This window comes from Saccopteryx bilineata, chromosome 1 (genome assembly GCF_036850765.1).
Source record: "Saccopteryx bilineata isolate mSacBil1 chromosome 1, mSacBil1_pri_phased_curated, whole genome shotgun sequence".
NCBI classification, from domain to species: Eukaryota; Metazoa; Chordata; class Mammalia; order Chiroptera; family Emballonuridae; genus Saccopteryx; species Saccopteryx bilineata.
Window position 1 is genome coordinate 49107538 of NC_089490.1, and position 24162 is coordinate 49131699.

General features: G+C 40.9%; 1 protein-coding gene and 1 pseudogene across 6 annotated transcripts in view; one reads left to right on the forward strand and one right to left on the reverse strand.

The window, feature by feature from the left end:
* The window catches only part of MYO6 (myosin VI), a 185358-nt gene that overhangs the window by 41004 nt on the left and 120192 nt on the right, over positions 1-24162 (forward strand). The gene's annotated exons all lie outside the window — the stretch shown is intronic.
* LOC136319208 (microtubule-associated protein RP/EB family member 1 pseudogene) lies at positions 1618-23273 on the reverse strand (annotated as a pseudogene).

The following is a 24162-nucleotide window of genomic DNA, read 5'->3' on the forward strand; positions in this document are numbered from 1 at the left end:
GGTTTTTCTCTGAATTCCACACCGAATATGCACTACGCAACAATTTATCATATAATACCTGCTTTTCTACACTCATTTTAGGACAAACTACCACTAGAAACAAATCAATACAAATATATCAGAGGCTGAACATTCTCAGTAGTAGGCAACACATATTTTGCAGAATTCTGTCAAATAAAAGAACTGAATAGGCTGTGGGCAGAGATGTGAAAGAGTGTTAAGGGATGAAAGATTTTATTTTTTAAAGACTTCATTTTAGAGAGAGAAGAGAGAGAGAGAGAGAGTGTGTGTGTGTGTGTGTGAGAGAGAGAGAGAGAGAGAGAGAGAGAAGGGGGGAGGAGCAGGAAGCATCAACTCCCATATGTTCCCTGGCCAAGCAAGCCCAGAGTTTCGAACCAGTGAACTCAGCATTCCAGGCTGACACTTTATCCACTGTGCTGGTCAGGCAAGTAATGAAATATATTAAATACTAATAATTGAGACATGGTATTGTATTTTCTGCAAAAGAAAATGAACATTTAGTAGCACACTAATGAATTTTATCTCTAATGAGGTTAGTGCACTGGGAAAGTAGTCTGATAACAGTGTAAGGCTGTGAACAGCAGGTTCCAGAAACACCCAGCCTTGCAGATTTCAAGGTAGAGATGGCCTTCAGTAATCACCTCCTTTGTTAGAGGTACAAAAAGAACTTGCAGTATGATCACCTGAGTGCTGAACTCCCACTCTTAGCTGCAGACTTGAAGGAGCCAAAGAGTAGTCTCTAGTGGGCAAGGAAGCAGAGACACATGTTAAATGTAAACTTCAAAATAAGGCAGCAACATGGGACACAACCCCAATTCAAATTCCAGAGCTGTCGGCAAGACCCTAGAAGTAGTTGATTTAAAAACTGAACACATTTCCCAAAAAACACAGTACATAGAAATTTCAGGGATAATTGGAAAAACTGTCAGAGAAGTGCTCGATACAAAGCTGTACGACAGAAACATCTCAGGGCTGGAACACTCTGTTCATCCAGGCAGCAGTGCCTCTTGCTTCTTAGCAGAGATGCAGTTGGTCAAGGACACCAAATGGCTTACAGAGCCACTTCTTAAGCTTTTCTTCTGAGTCGAGGTTGGGTCTGTGAAGATTGCAGCAGCCTTGCAAGGCCTGCAAAGTAGCAGGTTCCAAAGGTTCCAAGGTCGGACATTTCCTCCCCAGGCACATGGCAACACACAAGCTCCTCTCAGGTTACATTTTATATTTTGAAACATTGAAGCATATTTTAAACCTCTTAAGGCATTTATTTATTAAAAATCTTTGCCAAGATTTCACATTAGCTTAAAATTCAAATACATTTCCCTACTGCGGTCTCCATTTCAGCATGCCACATAAAAACAGCTTCTCCGGCATCCATATGGTGAGCCCACAGCCAGTTTCTGTTCTCTTGGTGATTCTATTAGATGTTAATACTGCTCTGCTACAAGGTAAGAGCTCCTAATTCAAACTAAAAAGGAGTGACACATGCAGAGTGCACTTTAAGAAGAGATACTTTTTGCTTATGAAAAGAAACCTGTGTGTCCTCTAAGAATAATGAAAGGGAGTATTTTACAGTTAAGTGCATGATTTGTAGTGAAGAATTCAGATGCTGCTCTGCTGTTCCAGTCTGTCAACATCTCGTTCCTCTTGTGGGCCCGCTCGTCAGGTATCACAAAGCCTTCTCCCAGGGCATAGAGAATGTCCATAGTCCTCTGCAGTACAAGGTTGGTTTCCCTTTCATTCTCCTGGCAAATCAGTTCATTGTTCCTTAGCTTTCCAAAGTAGAGATCTCTTTCTTCAAGTCTTCAACAGTGTAAGCTTCAGTGTGCTGACCTGCTGCATCAGTTCGGCTGCTTCGCCACCCCCGGGGCCACCTGTGGGGGTGGCAGTAGTTCTGTGTGTTGCAGTGGGCCTCAGTGGAGCTACACTCGAGAGCTGAGAGGTTTCTTCAGCTTGTTCAGAGCTAGAGCAACAGGGGAGGAAGCCACTGCAGTTTCATGACGTTTTCTGACAGCTATAGGGTTATAGTTTTTTCAATCATAGTTTGCATTAAAAAACTTCTTGAGCCACTGAACAAATTCAAAATGGTCCCAGAACTTTCTTTTACTAATTTTTCCACAGGAATTTTGTCAACGCACAAAATTAAACACACATTCTCTTAAACCCAGATTGTAGTATTTTGAAGTTCTGGATGTATTTTATGGCTTAGCTTGTATTAATAATTTCACTTCCTTCAAGGCACTGGAGGCAAGGGAACAGCATGTCCAAAAACTGACGTTAGGCAGCCCCTGAGCACAACTGTTCGATCTTTGTCAGATTCAAGGGCAGTGACTCATTGATGCAGGCCAGCATGTCATATTAACGTAGGTTATCGCTAGTGACTGGTATTCACTGCCACCTTTGGCTCTTGGCTGAACCACGTGGAGACTGGATCAGCCAGGAGTACTTGGGAATGAATGGAGAGAGTGGATCTGAGAAAGGAAGTTAGAGAAAGTAGTTACATAAACAAATAAGCTTTTGCCAGTTAAACAAATGAAATAAAATTAATGCCAATATGATATTCCTTCATATGCAATTTACATTTTAACTGAAAACAATAATAGAGTTGCTCTGTATGTTAAAAGTAGGTATAACTGATGAACTGAGGGAAGATGCTGAGAGATCTGTAGACTCTCACTTGCTATGTAGATGATTAGTTTTAGAGCACAAATCTCAAAAGTATGTTATGCCTTTCAAATTTGTGCCAGGTTCTTCAATCCATTCAAGGTTTCATTGACTCTAAATTTACCCTGGCAACCATCAATTCTAAGGTACACAATTACTTTATCCCACTCTTAAAGAAATGTGATACTAATTTGTGCAGTAACTTTTAGGACCATTGCTCTAATTTTACACTCAGGAAGTGATGCTTAAGGTGAAGCAAGAAAGGCTTCTACCTTATATGGAGCAAGAAGTGCTGGATGTTCAAGCTGAATTCAGAAAAAAGAAGCACTTAGATCTAACTGTGAACATTTGTTGACTACTGGAGTGCTCCAGAGAATTTCAGAAGGTTAGATTATGTCTAAAGCCTGTGACTTTGTGTATTGTGGTAAGCTATGGGTTGCTCTCAGAGAAATAGGCATGCTTCAGCACTTGATTGTCCTGATGCATAACCTGTTTTATGAACAGGAAGCCACTGTTGGGACAGAATATGGAAAGACAGAACAGTTTTCTATAGGCCAAGGTGTCAGGTGTGGATTTTATCAGCTTATGTGTATAATTTGTATGCAGAACATATACGGAAAACTGGGCTAGACTTAGAGGAGGGAGGAGTGCAGATTGGTGGAAGAAATGTCAGTAATTTTGCTGGCAGAAAGTAGCAGTGATTTGAAATAGCTATGAAAGCAAAAGAAGAAAGTGCCAAAGCAGGACTGCATGTGAATATCAAGAAGACAAAAATCATGACTGAAGAGGAAATATGTACTTTAACGTAGAAAATGAAAACACTGAAATTTGTTGAAGATTTTGCTTAATGCAGTTCAGATATCAATTCATATAGAGATTGCAGCCAAGAAATTAAGAGAAAGTAGATACTTGGAAGGGCAGCAGTGGAAGAATGAGGAAAGATCATCAAGAGCTAAGATGTGTCATTAGAGACCAAGGTTGAGATCATCTACACCAGGGGTCCCCAAACTACGGCCCACGGGCCACATGCGGCCCCCTGAGGCCATTTATCTGGCCCTCGCCGCACTTCCGGAAGGGGCACCTCTTTCATTGGTGGTCAGTGAGAGGAGCACGTTGACCATCTCATTAGCCAAAAGCAGGCCCATAGTTCCCATTGAAATACTGGTCAGTTTGTTGATTTAAATTTACTTGTTCTTTATTGTATTTGTTCCCGTTTTGTTTGTTTATTTACTTTAAAATAAGATATGTGCAGTGTGCATAGGGATTTGTTCATAGTTTTCTTTATAGTCTGGCCCTCCAACGGTCTGAGGGACAGTGAACTGGCCCCCTGTGTAAAAAATTTGGGGACCCCTGGTCTATACTCTTGTATTTCTGGTTACTGTGTCTGGATGTGAAGGTTGGTCAGTGGAGTAGACTGATAGGAAAACAGTGGATTCATTTGAAATCTGGTGCTGTAGGAGATATCTGTGGATACTCTGGACCGCTAGAAAGATGAACATGTGGGTACTTGAGAAAACGAAGCCTGAAAAAGTGCAAAATATAGCTGGTAGCAAAAATTACAAAACTGAAGTTGTCCTAATTTGGGCATATCATGAGAAAGTAGGGTTCTTTGCAAAAGATCATAACTTTGGGGAAAAGTAGAAGGCAGCAGGAAAAGAGGAAGACCAAGTATGAGACAGACTGATTTTATAAAAGAAGCCATAGGAATGAGTCTACAGAAGCTGAGCAGGGCTGTTGAGGACTGGACATTGTGAACATCACTCATTCATAGAGTCGCCAGGAGTTAGAGCTGACTAAGCAGCATCTAACACACAATGAGTTTATTCCATTGGTAAAGAGCACTTCATCAAGGAGATTAATTTTTCAGCTGATTTAAGAATGAAAAAAATTATTTCCACTCTGATTTTTAAAAATATTTTATTATTTATTGATTTTAGAGAAAGGAGAAAAAGAGAGAGAGAGAAGGGGGAGGAAAAGGAAATATCAATTCATATAGTAGTTACTTCTCATATGTACCTTGATCAGGCAAGCCCAGGGTTTTTGAACCAGCAACCACAGCATTCCAGGTCGATGCTTTATCCACTGCGCCACAGGTTGGCTCCACTCTGATCTTTTATAAGGATCTGTTCAAATACTTGTAAAGTAGAAGCATATGGGTTGAATATTTTAAAATTTTTCTTTTGACCCACACTAACTGCTATTTCTAAATGGCTTTTGGCAATATATATTGCAGTGCATACAGTACTTGAATTGTTTTGAGGGAACAAAAAAATTAGATGTTATGTAATATAAAAATGCAGAATTTTCTGTAGTCTATTTCTACCAGTGGTCTCTGATAGAAATATATTTTTAAAAGAAAAAAGAAGAGCTGGCACCGTTGAAATGAAAGCAAATGGGTGGACAGAGTAGAGCCTTGTCCTAGTGCTCCTTGTTATGTGGCTATGGATGAGTCACTTAACTTTTCCAGCCCTTGTTTTTTTATTTGGGACTGAAAACAACATGGGTCATTGATTGCTCATATTGTAAAAACAGTCAAAATTTGGGGTTATTGTTGTTATTTGGTTCTAAGTTTTGGCTTAAGATGGATTTATTTTATGGAATCCAGCACATTTTAAATGACTTTGCTTTTTTGATATGAATGAAATATCCTGAGTGATGATATAGGTTATCAATATTTTGATATTCTCTAGAAGATAAGTTGGACTGTCTAGTTATTTTCTACAAAGTCAAAAGAGGAGAATTAGTGCCGCAGAGATGAAGATCTCTAACATGCATTTTTGTCATCATTTCAGAAACTGTTTTCTGTCAAGCTTACTTAGAGTAGTAGAGCTTATGTGAAGTTTCCTGGATATTTTTACATCTGTTTTTATTCAGCTATAGACTCTTCATTTAGCATGTAATGTTTGAGAATATTGAAATAAAGTAAAAATACTAATGTTGTAGGTCTTTTATGGGATTGCTATCATGTGGTGGAAAAATAGTGGAAAATGATGAACAATAGTAATGGTTCTGCTAGCTTTGGGTACTTATATTTTTTCCTTCATTGTGTCTTTTATAAATATATTGAATACATTTGAGTATTTCTGTTAAAATTTCTGTGAAATGTATTTTCATAATGATTTTTTTATTTTGACATTTTTAAAATTAATTTTAATGGGGTGACATTGATAAATCAGGGTACATATGTTCAGAGAAAACATCTCCAGATTATTTTGACATTTGATTATGTTGCATACCCCTCACCCAAAGTCAAATTGTCTTCCGTCACCTATCTGGTTTTCTTTGTGGCCCCCCGCCCCTCGTTATCATCACATTCTTGTCCATGTCTCTGAGTCTCATTTTTATGTCCCATCTATGTATGGAGTCATATAGTTCTTAGTTTTTTCTGATTTACTTATTTCACTTCGTATGTTATTAAGGTCCATCCATGATATTGTAAATGATCTGATGTCATCATTTCTTATGGCTGAGTAGTATTCCATAGTATATATGTACCAAAGCTTCTTAATCCACTTGTCCACTGACGGACACTTGGGAAGTTTCCAGATCTTCACTATTGTAAACAATGCTGCCATAAACATGGGGGTGCATTTCTCCTTCTGGAACAGTGCTATGGTGTTCTTAGGGTATTTCATTTCTATTTGCATGAAATATTTTTTTCCATCCTTTTACCTTCAGTTAAAATGCATCTTTTGTTTTAAGGTGTGTCTCTTATAGACAGCATATGTATGGGTCCTGTTTTCTTATCCATGCAGCTACCCTATGTCTTTTTTTTTTTTTTTTTTTTTTTTTAACAGAGGCAGAGATAGATAGGGACAGACAGATAGGAATGGAGAGAGATGAGAAGCATCAATCATCAGTTTCTCGTTGCGCGTTGCGACTACTTAGTTGTTTATTGATTGCTTTCTCACATGTGCCTTGACCGCGGGCCTTCAGCAGACCGAGTAACCCCCTGCTGGAGCCAGCGACCTTGGGTCCAAGCTGGTGAACTCTCCACTCAAGCCAGATGAGCCTGCGCTCAAGCTGGCGACCTCGGGGTCTCGAACCTGGGTCCTTCCGCATCCCAGTCCAACGCTCTATCCACTGCGCCACCACCCGGTCAGGCTACCCTATGTCTTTTGATTGGATTATTCAATCTATTTACATTTAAGGTTATTATTGATATGTAGTTGTTTATTGCCATTTTATTCTTTAAAACTGTATTTCTCTTTTGCTATATTCTTTTCCCACTTTAATCTGTTTACAACAGGCACCTTAACATTTCTTGCAGCATTGGTTTGGTTGTAATGAATTCCTTGAATTTTTTTTTTTTTTTTTGTCTGGGAAGCTTTTTATTTCTCCTTCAATTTTAAATGATAGCCTTGCTGGATAAAGTAGTCTTGGTTGTAGATTCTTGTTCTGCATTACTTTGAATATTTCTTGCCATTCCCTTCTGGCCTCAAGTGTTTCTGTTGAGAAGTCTGATGTCATCCTTATGGGGGTTCCTTTGTAGGTGATAGCCTTTTTTTCTCTAGCAGCTTTTAATATTTTCTCTTTATCATTTAGCTTTGGTATTTTAATTATGATGTGTTGTGGACAAGTCCTGCCGGGGGTGAGGCCGACGGAGACGCAAAGACCTGACTCCAGGGGCCAGGTTCAGTGATGCAGATCCAATTTATTTAGGAAGTAAGCTAGCTTATATACACAGGTTCAGCCTATAGGGTGTTACAGTGTGTCCTTCATCGCCAATGGCTGAAAAGATCAGGGAGCTGCCTGGTTGGCGCTGAGTTACTTCCTTACAGTGGGCGAGCTCCCTCCTGGGTATGCCTAAGAGAGTTTCAGGTGCTGTAGTGTTCTCACAGCATTGCATCAGCCACAGCTGCTAGGAATGTACTCTGCGCTCCACCCACATCTTCTCCTTCTCTTTTAATTAAGGCCAATTGGACTTGATGAATGACAGCTTGCTGTTGTTGTAGCTTCTGAATGCTATGCATTATGCAACGGAACCCTAGTAGAACTAAAACAACTATAATACCTGTTATACTATATGCTAATAGATTAGCTGGATTAAACAATGAGGCAAGCTTCTGTAATGTTTGACTAGTTAGGAAATAGAATGGGGTCTTAAACAGGGGATTCGTCCTAGGGGTCGAGATGTCATTTCCCTCCCATTGTGTTACAGAGACCTTCTAGGTGCCGTTTAACACAGTTCCATTTTGATTGTGAAAAATGGGTATAGGTCCATGCACACCCCCTTCTCCCAAAGGTCCCAGCGTCCAAACACAGAACTGATGGCTTGCTGTGGGCTGCGTACTACATATGGTTGCAAGGCACATTACACAAATTACAACAACATGACAAATCATACAATTTCAGCAATTACAAAGGTACATTTTACTGGTCTCTGAGCACTTTGCTAAAAGCACAAAATATCCTCAGCCTTCTTTCTAGCCATGGGAAAAGCTTCCAGCAAAGCTTTCCCCCACCCCAACAGGGTATTTCACATTTTCCAAAATTCGTAAGTTCAACCAACAAGGAGCCAGTGCCCACTCCGGTCGTAGTCCAGAAAATCAGTCCACGCACATGAGGCGTCAGCCACCCCCCTCATCCCTGCTATCCTGGCAGGTCTTACACTGTCCCAAAGAGGAGCACATGGCAATGGCAGTCAGCATTTCCATCTCTGCTCTGGAGAGCATGATGGCACTTACCCCTATGTCCCAAAATGTCTGTGAACCCACCAGCAGCTTAGCAGACACTCCCTGCTATTCCAGCGGCCACTCGGTGATGCAAGCCTGGCTTCTCACACCTCCGTTCATCCTCCTGCCGCAGCTGCTGCCGTTTACCTTCTGGAGTCTGTGAATCGCAACACCAGCCCAATTCTCCTCATCCTCCAAAGATGAACTGAAAACACCAGCTCGTGCTGCTGGGCTCAAACCCCAGGCTGCTGCCACCTGCGTCTGTGAGTCAGAGGTTACTACAGCACACATAAGCAAGAATAGAGCACCAGGGCCTGGGGCCCCATCAGGGGCAGTTCTCGGCCCACCCCACCAAAGCCTCCACATCCCCCCAGGTGATGGGGCACACATGCCAGCCACGAGGTCTTCTGGAGCTCTGAGGACCTCTTCCCCTCAGGCATAGTTGCTGTGGAGAAGGCCAGAGCTGTGGCTTTGGACAGGTAAAGACTGAACCATTTAGTGGATGCCCAAGAAACCCTGTCAAGCAGGTTGGGGGGTTCCTGGGATCCAAATTGGCTGAAAAACACAAGCATAGCTTCTCCCTTGTGTTATAAGAGGGTGTGATCTCTGCCACTGTGCTGTGGCTGGGTCATTCCAGCGTCATTCCAGAGAGAGGGGCGGGGGAGAGAGAGAGAGAGAGATACAGAAAAATAGACAAGACAGACAGACAAAGAAAAAAGACACATGGGGGCGTATAGGCTGGCCCACGGGTCTTCAGCAGGAACACATGTTGGAGAAAAGGGTGTCTGAGAGGCTGGGGTGGGGCATTGAGCCCTGGCAGGGAATGTGGAAGTAGCGACTTCCGCTTTTTCCAGCGGCAGAGCTGATGGCGCGGTTAGCAATTTGGTTGGTTTTGTTTCTGTGCGCTCAGCCGCGATTTTGTCAAACTCGGAGGCTAAACTACTTTTCTCCTCAGTGGAGGGGGGGTGAATAGGAAGGTAGGGGCTTCCCAGAGAGAGAGGCAGCTGCAATATCTTTGGCACCAGCAGAGGGTCCCCAGGAGGAGCACTGGTCAGGCAGGCATGTATCGCTAACAGGACAGGAATGAGGCCGAGAGGGAAGGTTTGTCCCCCATGTACTTCGGCCGAACGGACATCCAGGAAAGCTCGGGCCCAAGTATCCAGGTCCCAGAGAGGCGCATCCCAGAGCCAAGGATTGAAACCAGAGAGGATCTCCCAGTAGGTACAAAGATCCTTTTCACTAACTTTAACTTGCCTACTCTGCAGTAGGGTGTGCAGGGCTTGAGCTTGCGGGGCTCGAGAGTGAGGGAGAAGGTTTTCCATTTCAGAGGGTCACTCACCCATCCCTTGCATGCTGGTTAGGTCTCTGCCTGACATTGGGCGGCAGCCGGAGGTGAGGACAACGGAGATGCAAAGACTCGACTCTGGGGACCAGGTTCAGTGACGCAGATCCAATTTATTCAGGAAGTAAGCTAGCTTATATACATGGGTTCAGCCTATAGGGTATTGCAGTGTGTCCTTCATTGCCAATGGCTGAAAAGGTCAGGGAGTTGCCTGGTTGGCGCTGAGTTACTTCCTTACAGCAGGCGAGCTCCCTCCTTGGTGTGCCTAAGAGGGTTTCAGGTGCTGTAGTGTTCTCACAGCATTGCATCAGCCACAGCTGTTAGGAATGCACTCTGCGCTCCACCCACAATGTGTCTATGTGTAAACTTCTTTGGGTTTCTCTTTAATGGAATTCTCTGTGCTTCTTGGACTTGTGAGAGTTTTTCCTGCATTAATTTAGGGAAGTTTTCAGCTATGATATGATTGAACAAAGTCTCTATCCCTTGTTCTTTCTCTTGTTCTTCGGGAACCCCTATGATGCGAATGTTATTTCTCTTCATGTTGTCACAGAGCTCTCCAAGTTTCCTCAGACTTTTTGAGTCTCTTTTCTTTTTTGTGCTCTGCTTCCATGCCTTCATTCAACTTGTCCTCCAACTCGCTGATTCAATCCTCAGCTTCATCCATCATGTTTTTAATTCCTTCCATTGTGGTCTTCATTTCTGATATTGTATTTGTCATCTCCAACTGATTCTTTTTTAATATTTCAATGTCCTTTTTTATACTTGCTCTTTCATTATTTAGTTGTTCATAATGACCATCCATTGTTGCTCTAAGATCCCTAAGCATCCTTACAATCATTATTTTAAACTCTGCATCCGGAAGTTTGGTTATTTCCATATCACTCAGTTCATTTCCTGCAGGTTTCTCTTGTGGTTTCATTTTCTTCTCATTATGTCTGTGTGTTTGGGTGTATTGTTTGTAAAGCTGGTTGAGTCTAGGCTTGGTGTTCTTATAATGATTTTAAAATTCAAAAGATTTTAAATTATTTTACTGTGCCCTGGGGTTAAACCTTTTTTCCCTTAGGGAAACATTTCCACTTTTATACTGAAAGTTAGGAATACAAATCAGTGAGAATATAATTCATTTACCTGGAATGTATTTTATGAGAAACTTGTTAAATATTAAGTTAAAAAACTGAAGTACTAACTGTGTTAATAAATACTGAGGGTTTTTAAAAAGCACTAAAATTTCAAATGTTGTGAAAATTTCAGATTAATAAGCTTTGTTAAACATTCCCAGTGCAGTGAGGAAAATAATGAAAAGTCAGTTATTCTTTTTTTATTTATTTTATTTTTTTAATTTTTATTTTTTTTTACAGAGACAGAGAGTCAGAGAGAGGGATAGACAGGGACAGACAGACAGGAACGGAGAGATGAGAAGCATCAGTCATTAGTTTTTCGTTGCACGTTGTGACACCTTAGTTGTTCATTGATTGCTTTCTCATATGTGCCTTGACCGTGGGGCTTCAGCAGACCGAGTAACCCCTTGCTTGAGCCAGCGACCTTGGGTCCAAGCTTGTGAGCTTTGCTCAAACCAGATGAGCCTGTGCTCAAGCTGGCAACCTCGGGGTCTCAAACCTGGGTCCTTTGCATCCCAGTCCAACGCTCTATCCACTGCGCCACCGCCTGGTCAGGCAAAAGTCAGTTATTCTATAAAAATGTTTTTCCTTGTTAAACATGAATTTTTAAAAAATTATTTTTTTAGTCATTTTAAAGAGGAAAGAAAGTGAGAGAAAGAGAGAGAGAGAGAGAGAGGAGGGAGGAGCAGGAAGCATCAACTCCCATATGTGCCTTGACGAGACAAGTGCAGGGCTCTGAACTGACAACCTCAGCGTTCCAGGTCGATGCTTTATCCACTGCACCACCTCAGGTCAGGCCAACGTGAATTTCTTGTTTGCATACATTTGTCTGTTCTTTCTATCCTGATACTTCATTAAAATGATAGCACAGCAATTTAAAAAAAGAAGGTGTAAATCTACAAGAGCAAAACGATGAAAAGGAGGAGGCAAAAGTATTCAATAGATGAGGGATCTCAGCCAGTTTGGATAGAGGAATGCTATTGGACTTGGTTAAGTGGAGGAATCTGCATTTGTAAGTTCTTGTGAAGGGGAAACTAGTCAGAGGAGATAAGAGGTGAAGGGTTTGGAGGTTTCACTTACATACAACACAACATGAGGGTAAGACTCGGCAAAGGCAATGGGTTGGTTAAAGGCTGGATGTGAAGAGGTTAGACCTCTTGTTATTTAAATGTCTTGCCAGAGAACCAGAAGCCTTGTTCTCTGTAAAATTGAACTTCATTAGAGGAAGAGGAACAGACACTAATGGTGGGAACTTCCCGCCAAAGAGTACTGCCCAGTTGCTTTAGCTGGAAGTTTACAAAGTGATAGTCTTGATTTACTGAAACAGAGCTTCTCGTCAGCTTTTTAGTGCCTTCTAAATGTGAATAGAAAACTAGATGTGTTGAGAAAAGTGTTTCCACAAAAGACAGGAATGGAAATAAAGCAGAAAAAAAGCAGCAAGAAAGAAGCAAAGACAATAGAGGGAAATTAAATATGTGAGTATAGAAATAAAAAAATGTCAATAGGAGGATTAGAAAACCAAGTGGGGACATTTTCCAGAAGGTAGCATAAAGAAGTAAAGAAATCAGTAGTAGAAAAGAGAAGAAAATGAGTGTACCAATCTCACAGAGGAGCAACATTAACTTACAGAACAGAAAAACGGAGATGTTTTAAAAGAGGTAATAGAAATAAAATGAGAACATTCTTCAGCTATGCGTAACTTGTGCCCCCAACCGAATGTGTTGTCAGAGTGTGTAGCATAAGGAGTTCAAGCACTGCACACTCAGCCACGTCATCTGGAAATTTAGAGCACCCATGAAGGCAAGTTCCTTTAAGCTTCCAGCTTAGAGGTGAGAAATAAAGCGGAGTATAAAGTGGTTGGAATCTAAAAGGCAGCGCAATTCTGGGTATAAAAATACTGTACTTGTTAAACCTTTAAAATCCTGAAGAAAAATGACTTTTAACCTTGAATTCACTTTTGTTTGTATGTGTATGTGTGTGTTTAATCTACCATTTAAGTGTACAGGTAGAATGAAGACATCTGGGGGTATGAAAGGACCTCAGTGTATGCCCAGGAGAACTGAGTGGGGAAGGGCAGTCCCAGGATGACAGCTGGCCGCAGGCCTGCAGTGGGGAGAGGCAGTCTGGAGGAGGGTGGAGGGGCCCTGCTGGTGGCTACAGAAGCCTTTTTAAATGGTTCATTTGGCTTTAAAAACTCTGTTCTTTTGCCATATTAATAAAAAATGTAAAGTGTATTTTCATTATATACTATCCATATTGAATGGAAATTATGAGAAGATTGTATGTACTTAATAGTACTTTAATAATAAAAACTAAACTGAAGCAAAAAAGCAGGCTCAAATTGTGAGTATGAAGAAATTTTTCCTTCATGAAGACTACTCAGTAGTCTAATGGATTCTGTTCTAGGATGGTAATTCTTGTGAATTGAGACTAAATTGTAGCTGAGTTGAATTTTAATTGTTCAATAATCACAGTGTAATTAAGTCCAGAAGATGTATGAGATTATAAAAATAGTAACTGAGTACTTGGACAAAGTTTTTGGATTCTGTTGACCTTAGTAACTAGGGACTGCATAAATAAAGTTGATATTGTAAAAACTCAAGGCTGGATTTTGGTGTAGGTTGAAAGCAGCAGCTTTAAAGGGAACCATTCATAGCTCTGTTGGTGGTTAGGAGTAAAGGCAGAATGCCCACAGTTCAGTAGAGGAGAGAGCTTTCATTGTAAGCTCTACTTAAACAAAAGTTTGCTTACTTTTAACTCTGTTTAGGAAAACTGAAGCCTGTTAATCTTATAAAAAGCATTCCTTGTGAAGTCTTGCTTTATGAGCTAGGAAGATGTATGAAGCTTATAATCACTATTTTACATTTTAGAGTGACTATTTTTGTTTGTGAAAAGTTAATTATTTGGTTAACTTTTTTTTCTCTTTCTATTATTAAGTGAGAGGCAAGGAAGCAGACACAGACTTCAGTATGAGCCTGACTGGGATCCACCCAGCAAGCCCCCTACCAGGCAGTGCTCTGCCTGTCTGGGCCACTGCTCCGTTGCTAGGCAACCGAGCTATTTTTAGCTCCCGAGGTGAGGCCATGGAGCCATCCTCAGTGCCTGGGACCAACTTTGCTAGAACCATTAGAACTATGGCTGCCTGAGGGGAGGTGGGGGTGGAGAGGCAGATGATTGCTTCTCCTGTGTGCCCTGACTGGAAATCGAACCTGGGACTTCTATACGCCAGACCGATGCTCTACCACTGAGCCAACCATCCAGGGCTATTTGGTTAACTTTTTAAGTGCCTTGACAAAACCATTGTGGTCATAAAACACTTTACATGAGGGATCATAGTAACACATAAATTATGTTTGTCTCAAGTCTTGCTGTGAAAAATCAGAAGTCCAGGAAAAGAACATCCCATATAGTGTTTGATTTATTTGGTTCCTTATAAATCTACTTTTTTACTGAAATCTAAAAAAAAAATCTAACTTACTTACATTTTTCTATTTGGTAAAATTGGGTTTTCATTAATGTTTTGAGAAATTATGTTACTCTATTTCCTTTATTCAACAGATTTGTGTGAAATACTAAGTAGGATGGCAAGCAATGAATATCTGTATCTGATTCAATCCAGACAACAATCTTTTTTGTTACAGTCTAACAGATTGTAACAATCAGAAAAATCCAGTTGCTGAACAGTAACCTTAAAATATAATCACCATACTGAATTTACTTGTTAGTGGACTTACAAGACAAAGACTCATGAAACTAATGGCCAATTCACAATAGTTATACATAATGGATTACAATTCTCATATAACATTAATTTTTCTTTTAATTATGTTTGAGACATCTAGTCAGTTATTAAACCTGTTCAGTTTGTTGGTTCATGCGTTCACTAATTATTTGCTGCTGTTAATCTCATTCTGTACTTCTCTTTGATGCTGCTCTAATTTTGATGTGTTTTTTTTCCCTCTCATCAATTGGATTCTTACAGTCTCTTTTGCCAGAACACAGTGTTCTTTCTGATATGCACATCTACTCAGATGGCTCTCTACTGCCTGTGGAATAAAGAATTAGGTTAAAGCCCTTTATGCTTTGGTAGGGTCTGCCTTTCTTCCTTCACTTTCACAGTGTTTTTTTTTTCCTTCTCCTTCTCTTCCTCCTCCTCCTCCTCCTTAATACACCCTTCAGTTTCAGCTTCACATTTCTGAATTTCCTCTTTTGCTTTTTCATTTGTCTAGACTCTAGACAGAATAACCCTTCCTAATGCTCTGTTCATTGAAATCCTTGGAACTTGAACTTCCAACTTAGATTGCTATCTAAAGAGTTTCCTGTCAGGTAGACAGAGCATTCCTGTCTTGATGCTCCCATATAAAAGATAATACTTTTTGCCTGACTAGGTGGTGGTACAGTGGATAGAGCATCGGCCTGGGATGCAGAGGACCCAGGTTTGAAACCCTGAGGTCACTGGCTTGAGCACGGGCTCACCAACTTGACTATGGGGTCACTGGCTTGATATTGGGATCATAAACATAACCCTTTGGTCGCTGGCTTGAGCCCAAGGTCGCTGGCTTGGGGTCATTTGCCCTGCTGGAGCCCCCTCCCCTCCTTGGCCAAGGCACATATGAGAAAGCAATCAATGAACAACTAAGGAGCCGCAACAAAGAATTGATGCTTCTCATCTCTCTTCCTGACTGTCCGTCTGTCTCTCATGCCTTGCTAAAAAAAAAAGAGAATTTTTACTTTTTAGTTCATTATTTATGTGGCAGGAACACCTCAGCCAGGGAAGAACAAAGATACTTGTAGAGGTACTGTAGAGAGGTACAAGGATAACTCCTAGAAAAAGCAATGTGAATATAATGAATATCATCAATGTTTGAAAATTGAAAATTTCAAATTAATATTTAAAGTAACTATTAGCCCTAGGGAGTTGATAATAAGGCAAGCAAATGTAGACTTATTTATAAAGCAAGAAAGTGTTAGCTTTGGATTCCCTCTTTGCTCCTCTTCAATTATTAACAAGTGAGGTTTGTGTAGCTTGCATTTGAATCTTCATCTCAAGGAATTAAGATAGCCCTTATGTCTTGGTCTTTTTCTGATGATGCGGGGTGTGAAGCTGTTAGTGGTCTCAGATGGGGAATAGAAGGTGGGATAGACGAACTTGACCCCCTAGCAGTGCAGCAGCGCACTGGTTTCTGACTTCTCCCTCCCCCCAGGCTTTAGGGTACCTGGGCGAATATCACTTCAAGTTATTCTGCCTTCACTCCCGAAGTAATGCTTTAGTATTTTAAAATTGTTTACAGTTTTATTGTAGATTGATATTTAAGATTACATACCTCTTTAATCATAAAGGAAAGAAAAAATTGCTTTCCTTTTAGGAACCTAAAGAGCACAGAGTAGGATGAATTTTATTGTCCATAATCACCACGTTAGGCACTCTGACGGTTTAGGCAGACTCCCGGGGTGAGGGGAGCACAGGCACTTTAATCTGAAGAGTGCTGCTGATTCTAATTTTGAAGGTAGGTGTCATAATGTCTTTAAAGAACTTACTCATTTCTTTGTATTTCTGGCCCCAACACGGCAGCCTGTATTTTCTATTTCTCCCAGGGCTTCATTAATATGCACATCAAAAATAACTTAAAAATAAGAACCCAAGGAAGCTATACTCCATATGTTATCTAAATGTTAAAATGAAAACCTACAAGTAGGCAGAATATATAAAAACGTATTGTTACCTCTGATAAAAATAAAAATAAACACCCTTCAGAGATATGTTTATAAAAACTACAACTATTAAACTACAGGCTTTCATATACTTCTGAAAAGTATTTAAAAGTAGTTACATAAATAGATGCCAATATCTTATTATTTATTACTTGTGATTATCTTTTCAAGTATATAGACTATTCTAGAAGACTTCACCTAGTTGACATAGAGTGGTGGTAGAAAGTTTAAATATGCAACACAAAGCCTGAAACTTGACATTGGTCACTGAAACAAAAATTGAATTCCTAAATCCAAGCAACCAACAGATACTGATTTTTTTTAATAGAAAGATCAGTAAAAAAATAATTTTTGGGCCCTGGCTGGTTTGCTCAGTGGTAGAGCATCAGCCTGGTGTGTGGATGTCCTGGGTTTGCTTCTAGTCAGGGCACACAGGAGAAGTGACCATCTGCTTCTCTACCCCTCCCCCTCTTGGTTCTCTCTCTCTTTCTCTCCCTCTCTCTCCCTCCCTCCCCTTCCTGCAGCTATGGCTTGATTGGAGCGAGTTGGCCCCAGGTGCTGAGGATGGCTCCATGGCCTCTGCCTCAGATGCTAAGAGGAGCTCAGTTGCTGAGCAATGGAACTACACCCCAGGTGGGCAGAGTATCACCCCAAGTGGGCTTGCTGAGTGGATCATGGTGGGGGTACATGTGGGAGTCTGTCTCTTTGCCAATCCTCTCACTGAATAAAGAAAAAAGATTTTTGAACAGTTTTAATTTCATAAAGAAAACTCCCAGTGAGGAGTAACTGATCAGATGTCTATCATTTTTTCATTTTCTCTGGAAAGAGACTCAAGATTTTTTGCACCAAATCCAAAAGAACAAACACATAGCTGTAACACTGGTGTAGTTGACTCGAATGCTGTATGCCTTTTTTTTAATTTTAATTTTATTTTTTTAAGGGGGGGGGAGAGAGAGAATAGGAGCATCAACTTATAGTAGTTGCTTCCTGTATGTGCCTTGACCAGGCAAGCCCAGGGATTTGAACCAGCAACCTCAGCGTTCCAGGTCAATGTTTTATCCACTGAGCCACCAGAGGTCAGGCCTCTTTTTTTTTTTTTGAGAGAGAGAGAGAGAGAGACAGGAAGGGAGCGAGATGAGAAGCATTAACTTGTAGTTGCGGCACTTTAGTTCATTGATTGCTTTCTCATATGTGCCTTGGTGGGAGGTGCTCCAGCTGAGCCAGCAACCTTGGGCTCAAGTCAGTAACTTTGGGCTTCAAGCCAGTGACCTTTGGGTTCAAGCCAGCAACCATGGGGTCATTTCTATGATCCTACAATCAAGCTGGTGACCCTGCGCTCAAGCCAGCAATTGTGGAGTTTTGAACCTGGGTCCTCAGTGTCCTAGGCCAACGCTCTGTCCACTGCGTCTCAGGCAGATGCTGTATACTTTATATTAAAAAATGTTTTGCATTTCTTCCAGTGCAGTGAAATTCTTATGGTGTCCCACCTTATCAATGATGATACAATTTACAATATTAAAATCTTAGTGTACCTCTAATTTGTTTGAAATATTTTTCTTTATTTTTAATTAAAAATTTTTTTTATTTAGAAAATTAACTTTAACATGGTGACATTGGTCAATAAGAGTACATAGGTTTCAGGTAAACATTTCTATAGCATTTGAACTGTTGATTATGTTGTATACCCATCACTTAAAGTCAGATCATTTTCTGTCACCTTGTATTTGTTCCTCTTTCTACCCTTTTCACCACCTCCTCCCCCATGCCCTCTTCCCCCCTGGTAACCACTACACTTTTATCTATGTCCATGAGTCTCAGTTTTATATCCCACCAACGTGTGAAATCATATAGTTCTTAGCTTTATCTGATTTACTCAGTTTGAAATCCTTTCACGGCAATAGACGATAACTTTGTAATTGGGGAATTTTTTGGATCTTATTTCTATATTTGCTTCCTTTTTTTTGTTTTTAAGAGAAAAATGTGCTTGTGTTTTTTAAGATGTACCCCCATCAATCCTAGGACACTCAGTCGAGGATTAATTTTGTGAAAAAGATTGTTGATTCTATTATACTTGCTTGCTTGCCTCCCCTTTTTTAACTCAAGTGTCTAGAGGAGTCAAGTATAATATTTACTGTATGACTTTAATTAAAAGTTAAAAATACATTTTATACCCTGTTGAAAATTACTTCCTGAAAGTCTTTCTAGTTATCAAAAATGTTCCGTTAGAGACCCATCTCAGGTAAACAATGATCTTTTGTATCAAATGATGCTTCATAGTCCTACTTCCTGTGAAATGAAAATGCCTGTTAGCAACGAACATTTACTTTTTTTTTTTTTGATTCTTGTTTGCTTTATATTGAGTCACATGAGACGTGGCATCAGCCATTACTTTAACCAAAGAAAATTTCTAATTGGTATGAGGCTGAACAAATGTGAATGGATCAAGCCTACCATTCACAAACACATATCATGAATTATGTTCTCTAAAAATATTAAGAGGAGCTAGGACCTGGCTGCTCCTAAAAAGTGCTAAGGTTCCCTTAAGGGCCTTAGGTAAAAGTGAATCTATTTTCTGTAAAAAGTCTGATGGAAAGTTTATATTTGCTGTGATGGAGCTGGAGTAGGCTAACTAAAGTGTCAGGTTTCTCTGTTTTTTTGTTTCTTATCTCATTGCAATAATACTAGCTATTTTATAGTTGGCAGGACTGTAAAATTAATTTGTCAATTTAATAAATAGCTATTTTGTGCCATACTCTGTTTTGGGCTTCGATATTCATATCAGTAATAAAACAGAGTCCCTGGATTGAAGATGTTTATGTTCTAAATGAGTAAAATAATAAGTACGTCAGATGTTAAGTACTGTAGGAAAAGCTAAGTAGGGAAGGGTATTAGTGTGTGCTGATTTGGGGTGGAGGGGTGGGGGATAATCCTTGAAAGGTCTTGTGGGCCACCGTAAGAGTTAGGCTTTCATGTAAATTAGATGAGAGACATTTGGAGAGTGTGGAGCAGAGATATGCTACGACCTAAGATGTAAAGGGATCAAATTGGCTTCTGTAGTGAGAACTGACTGTAGGTGAGGAAGGAAGTGGGGGAACCAGTCAGAAACTATTATAGGGATCTTGGTGAGAGATTATGTGGGTGGAATTGGTTGCACTGGTGAGAGCTATTAAGATTCTGGAAGATAGAGCCAAGAGGATTTGCTGTAGGATATGACAGAGAATGTGTGAGAAAAAGAAAAGTTGAGGATAACTTCAAAGTTTTTGGCGTGTGTAAGAGTAAGGATGAAATTGTTATTTAATGAGAAGAGGACTATGAGAAAGAATAGACTTGAAAGGGGAGATAGGATGGCATTGAAGATAAAGTTTGAGATGGCTATTGGTCTCTCTAAGTAGTGATGCTGAGTAGGCTATAAGCTCTAGATGTCTAGAGTTCAGGGGAGAGTTGTCAGCTGGAGATATAAATTTGGGCCTTATTAGTGTATGGGTTATGTTTAAAGCTTAAGAGTAGGTGAGATGAGAGTAGATAGAGAAAAGGCCCAAAGATTGATCTCCGAGAGTTTCTGATGTTGAAAAGATAAGGAAGATCCAGCAAAGGAGACCAAAAAGGGGTTGATTCAGTACAGGAAGAAAACCAGCAGAGTGAGGTATCCTGAAATAAGTGCTTTAAGGAGAGAGTACTCAACTGTGTCAGCTGATGTTTCATATTCGAGTTAGATGAGGATTGAAAAGTTGTTTTCTCTCTCTCTTTTTTTTAATTAAATGAGAGGAGGGGAGGCAGAGAGACAGACTCCCACATGAGCCTGATCGGGATCCACCCAGCAAGCCCCCGATGGGGCAATGCTTTGCCCATCGTCCGGGGCATTGCTCTGTTGCGTTGGCAACCGAGCTATTTTTCTTTTCTTTTTTTTTTTTTAAGCACCTGAGGCAGAGGCCAGGGTCAGTGCCCGGGCCAACTCTTGAATCAATTGAGCCATGACTGTGGGAGAGGGGAGAGAGAGAGAGAGCAAGAGAGAGAAGAGGGTGAGGGGTGGAGAAACAGATGGTCTCTTCTCTTGTGCGCCCTGACTGGGAATCGAACCTGGGACATCCATAGGTCAGGTTCAGGGTCTACCACTGAGCCAACTGGCAAGGGCCAAGGATTGAAAATTGATCATGTTATTTAGCAGTGTGGAGAAGGCTATTGGTGATCCTGAGGGCTCAGGATGTAAGTCTCATAGGAATGGGTTGAAAAGAGGATGAGAAGAGAGCAACTACAGTGATTAGAGACAGTGAATGGGAATGGTCCGTTAGTGAAAAAGGAAAGTTTGATGATGAGAGATAGAAGGAGAGATAGATATTGCTGAAGCACTGTCTTTTCATGGCCTGGAGGAGATAGGATATGGTGAATGACCAAAGGGATTGGTCTAAGATGTGAGTAAGAATCATTTGGTCTTAGTAACAGAAGGTGAGGTAGACTATACAGGGTTGGGCAAAAGTAGGTTTACAGTTCGTATGGAAAGTAGTAATACAGTAACTAATAATAGCACAGGAATAAACTGACCACTTTAGTCCCACCCTGTTTGGGCACAGATACAGATTGGTAAGTAGGTTTGGTGGTGAAAACTTGAAAAATATTTAATTATTTTTAAAAAGTGAGAAAATCTGATTTTTTTTATAGGTAGTCTTGGTGGATATGGTCTTCAAAGCATGTTGTGGAGTGGGATTGGAAGTTATTAAAGTTAATTAAATTTGAAAATAATTTTCAAAAGATCAGGCTTCTCATCTTGTAGAATATTTGAACATTCTTGTTGCATGTTTTAATTGATATGTCAATTAAGAAGAAACAATAATATAATGATATTTTATAACTAAATCAATGAAGTGAAAAATTTCAATGAAAATCTTCTATCCTTTTTATTGTCTGGAGTCTCAACCAGTCATTTAAATGCAGTATTAACTGAAAGACAAAATTAATTCCACTGGTCATCATTTGCTTTTTAGTACAGATCACTTAAGCCAAGAAGTTCTAGTTTGTACTTGTATTTAAGCCATTAAAGAATTTAAATTCAAATTAAGACTTTACAAACAAAAAGCAAACATTTTAATGTTTATAAAATCGGTAATAAGAGGGTTTTCATGAAGCCTTTACTTTTAAATTAAGCTTATTTATTTATTTTCTTTTTTTGTGACAGAAACAGAGAGAAGGATAGACAGGGACAGACAGAAAGGGAGAGAGATGAGAAGCATCAACTCGTAGTTGTGGCACTTTGTTGTTCATTGATTGCTTTCTCATACATTCCTTGACTGGGAGGCTCTAGATGAGCCAGTGACCTTTTGCTCAAACCAGCAACCTTGGGCTTGAGCCTGAGCCACAGATCATGGGGTCATGTCTATGATCTCATGCTCAAGCCTGTTGAGCCTGCACACAAGCCAAATGAGCCTGCGCTCAAGCCGGTGGCCTTGGGGTTTCAAACCTGGGTCCTCCCTCAGTGTCTCAGGCCAACGCTGTATTCACTGCACCACTATGTGTCTTTCAGTCTGAAGTGGATCTCTTGTAGGCAGTGCATGGTTGGAATGTTGTTGCCACCTTGTCTTCCAAATTACTGATTTTTCTTCTGCCTGTCGACTCTACTGTTGATTCCCTTTAATGAAGTCTTTTTTTTTCCTTTTTTTGTTTTCTGAAGTTAGAAACGGGGAGGCAGTCAGACAGACTCCCGCATGCGCCCGACCGGGATCCACCCAGCACGCCCACCAGGAGGGGATGCTCTGCCCATCCGGGGTGTTGCTCTGTCGCAGCCCCAGGGCTCGGGCCAACTTTGCTCAAATGGAGCCTTGGCTGCGGGAGGGGAAGAGAGAAACAGAGAGGCAGGAGAGGGGGAGGGGTGGAGAAGCAGATGGGCGCTTCTCCTGTGTGCCCTGGCCGGGAATTGAACCCAGGACTCCTGCACGCCAGGCCGACGCTCTACCACTGAGCCAACTGGCCAGGGCTTTAATGAAGTCTTCATTTCAGATACTATATTTTTCATTTCTGACTGATTCTTTTTTATTTTTTTATTATTATTATTTTAAAATTTATTTATTCAGTTTAGAGAAGAGAGAGCAAAGAGGGAAGGAGTAGGAAGCATCAACTCCCATATGTGCCTTGACTGGAAAAGCCCAGGGTTTTGAACCAGTGATCTCAGTATTCCAGGTCGACACTTGATCCACTGCGCCACCACAGGTCAGGCTGACTGGTTCTTTTTTTTATGTTTTCCATCTCCACTTTTCTGTTTTCTAGCTCTTTAATTTTTAAAAAAAAATTTATTTACTGATTTTAGAGAGAATAGGAAAGAGAGAGAAACATTGATCTGTTTTTGTAAGTGCCCTGACCGGGGATCAAACCCTCAACCTGTGGTACCAGAATGATGCTCTAACTCAGTGGTCCCCAACCTTTTTTGGGCCACCGACCGGTTTAATGTCAGAAAATATTTTCACGGACCAGCCTTTAGGGTGAGACGGATAAGCGTCAAGAGTGAGTCTTAGACGGATGTAACAGAGGGAATCTGGTCGTTTTTAAAAAATAAAACATCGTTCAGACTTAAACATAAATAAAACATAAATAATGTAAGTTATTTATTCTTTCTCTGCGGACCGGTACCAAATGGCCCATGGACCGGTACCGGTCCGTGGCCCGGGGGTTGGGGACCACTGCTCTGACTAAATTATCAGTCCAGGGCTCTTTGTTAAAATTCTTACTGAAGTCATCTCTTTCCCTAAGTTCGTTGATCATCCTTATAAATCAGTGTTTTGAACTCTGCATCTGGTAGATTGCTTGTCTCCATTTCGTTTAGTTCTTTCTCTGGAGTTTTGTCCCGTTATTTTATTTGGTACATGTTTATTTGTCTCCTCATTTTGGTTGCTTTTCTGTGCTTGTTTCTATGTATAAGGTAGAGCTGCTGTGTATCCTGGTTTTGGCAGAGTGGCCTTATCTAGTAGGTGTCTGTGGGGCCCGTGGCCCAGTCTCCCTAGTCAGCTGAGCCAGTGCTCCAGATGGGTCCCCGGTGTGGGTTGTGTGTGCCCTCCTGTTGTAGTTGAGCCTTGATAGCTGTCGGCATGTCAGTGGGAGGGGTTGACACTCAGGCTGACTGATCGCGAGAAATGTCTGTCACGATAGTGGACAAGATTTTGTGCAGGGGCTGACCTCGTGGAACGAGATTTGTTTTAGCAGGGCTCTGATACCTGCTGAGCTTGCTTTTTGGGTGTGTTTGATGAGATGAATCAAAATTCATACCAGCATGTTATGAATTACACGAGAACTTTATTGAATATTCTAGATTTTATTGGCTCATTAATGAGAGATTTTTAGAGATTACAATAAAACAGTACCTTCTACTTACCATTACTTTTTTTTTTTTTTTTTTGTATTTTTCTGAAGCTGGAAACGGGGAGAGACAGTCAGACAGACTCCTGCATGCACCCAACCGGGATCCACCCGGCACGCCCACCAGGGGGCAATGCTCTGCCCCTCCGGGGCGTCGCTCTGCCATGACCAGAGCCATTCCAGCGCCTGGGGCAGAGGCCAAGGAGCCATTCCCAGCGCCCGGGCCATTTTTGCTCCAATGGAGCCTTGGCTGCGGGAGGGGAAGAGAGAGACAGAGAGGAAGGAGGGCGGGGGTGGG